This window comes from Crocodylus porosus, unplaced genomic scaffold, assembly GCF_001723895.1.
Source record: "Crocodylus porosus isolate Cpor-Errol unplaced genomic scaffold, CroPor_comp1, whole genome shotgun sequence".
Classification (NCBI taxonomy): Eukaryota; Metazoa; Chordata; order Crocodylia; family Crocodylidae; genus Crocodylus; species Crocodylus porosus.
Window position 1 is genome coordinate 13,777,884 of NW_017728928.1, and position 2,671 is coordinate 13,780,554.

The window sequence follows — 2,671 nt, forward strand, 5'->3', positions numbered from 1 at the left end:
TGCCTCTGGGAGGTGGAGCCCAGGGGACTTGTGGCACACGCGTGTGTCCTTCGTTTGTACCCAGGGGAACTGTTATAACCTCCTCTCCCATGCCTGATGAAGGGTGTTTGTGCCCAAAACCTTGCAATTAAAGAACATTTTTTTTTGTACAAAAATCTTGTTGGTCCTATAAAAGATTCTACAAGTCCCAGTTGCCTTTTCCTCTGGGCCGGGGTGGGCAAAATGTGACCCATGGGCCGACTGCGGCCTGCTAGGCCATTCTATCCAGCCTGCGGGGCCTCCCCAAAATTTAGGAAAAGAATATTAATCTGCTCTAGCCTGCCTGTCATGCGGCCCTTGATGGCCTGCCAAACCTCAGTAAGCGGCCCTCCGCCCGAAATAATTGCCCGCCCTTGCTTTAGACCAATACGGCTACAACTTGGATACCTGACCCACACCTCCTGGGATTCACCCATACTTGTAATCCCTCCTTTTATTTCCACCGGCTCCCCCACACAGCCTCAATTTGCCACATGCAGGTAATTAGGAAATTGCCCCCCAAAAAAGGTTTTTGCAAAAAAAAAAAAAAAAAAAAGGAAGGCAGCGTGATGTAGCAGGGGAAGGGCCCTGCCAGTAGGGCTGTGCGAAATTGCGCCGGCCATTTCATTTCTACACTTTTGACTCATTTCGAGGTCGAAACAGCACAATCGAAACAAAACAAAGGCTCTCAAAACAGCCTTGAAACAAAAAGGAGGCTAGTCAAAATGTTTCAAAAGTCAAAATATTTTGACCATAGCACTGGGGATGGGAAGTCAGTCCAGCTGGGCTGACTCCCCGTCCCCAGACGATCTAGTGAAACGTCGAAACAGGCTGTTTCGATGAGGCAAAATGGAACAGCTGTTTCAAATCAAAATGACATTTGATATGAAACGCCGTTCCGCTGACATCTTGAAACTTAAGGCGAAATGGAACAGTGCCATTTCACACAGCCCTACCTGCCAGGTCCTCTCATCCCAACAGGCCAGACATGAACCTGGCGGCTGCCCCTGATTCCACGTTGTCCTAACCCTGCAGAACAGGGAGTCACAATCATGCCCTGGGGTGCCTGGAGAGCCTTTCAAGGAGGATGTGGGGTGTCACACAATGTTAGGGTTACAAATAATCAGAGATTTCACATAGAAATCCATAGTTGGGTGAGTTCTTTGCAACAGAAAAACTGTTTTTTTCCATAGTCAAGAAATGAGAGAAGACCAGGGATCCTAGTTTTCTCAGATTTAAAAAAATCCCCAATTTTCAGCTTAAAAAAGTCACCCCAAATCCACATATTTCTGTGATTAAAATAAAACATCATTGTGTGTGTGTGTGTGTGTATAATTGGTGTTTCCTTTTACTATATTAATATATTTAATATATGAAACTTCTATTAATATATGTTAGTGGGGTTTCATTTTAATCCTGCAAAAAATGTGGATTTGGGGTTACTTTTTTAAGCTGAAAATTGGGGATTTTTTTTAAATCTGAGAAAACCAGGATCCCTGGTGAAGACTAAGAGTTGGCATTTTCTGAGGGGGACCTCGAGTCTACGAAGGTTGAGAACCACTGCAGCGGCGTAACATTTCTTTGCACAAAACACCCCCATGCTGGATTTGGGAATTTAAGGCATTTAATCCTGCAATTCCCAAGCAGGGTGCCAGACAAGATAAAAGGCAGAGATTTCAAGTGGGAATCCATCATGTCAAAAATGTTCTGACCGGCTGTGGATTTTCAGAGTTCTCTGCAATAGAAGAATTGCTCAATTATTTTCCTGTAGTCAAGAAATGAATGAAAAACGACAACCCAGCCTTTTCTGAGGGGTACCTCTGGTTTAAAAAGTTTGCTAACAACTGTTTTGGTAAGATGGGATGAGGGAAGTCACTGCAGATCCTGAGGGAAGAGGCCAAGAGCCAGAGGCTCCAGGCAGAAGTTTGAGAGAGTAAATCCCTTTATAGGAAAATAAATTCAAAGATCATTGTGGGCCACATGATAACAAAAATTGTGGTCTGCCCAGGTTGTCACTGAAAGCAGCATGAATTTAAACCCTTTTACAGGAAAATACATTCAAAGCCAATTGTGGGCCACACAATACCGAAAATTGTGGTCTGCCAAGGTTGCACGAAGAGAACAGGCCGCCTTTCATCCCCTGTACAGTTTCACTGCATCGGTTCTCCACCTTCCCTTTCTCCAATACCCCAGGTTATAATACCTACATCTACAGATAAGAAAACCGTCTCTCTCTCCCTTACTACTCAAGGAAGCCAGCGTGGCCATGAACCCTCAAGCCTGAGACCAGACTGTGCAAGCCCCTGCCGCACCGCAGTCCCCTGGCCCACCCTGCAGGCCATGCAGACGGGCCAGCACGCAGACCCACGATCGCTCAGGCACTTCAGTGCCAGGCCTGCAACACACTGACCCGGCCCCTGCAGCAAAGCGATGATCCCCTGGGAAAACGCCCGGCCAGCGCCCAAGTTAGTGCTTGAAAACGTGCGAGACTCTGGAGCCGGTTTCCAGCCCGCTCAAGGCCCCTAGAAGAGCCTGATCCTGCGGCCCCGCTCCCGGGAGGGCGACTCGGACCGCCCCCGCGCCGGGGCAGAGCTCCGCGGCCGAGGGGCGGTGCCTCCACTGCCTTCCGCCGGCGCGGCCGGCTCCATGTGCG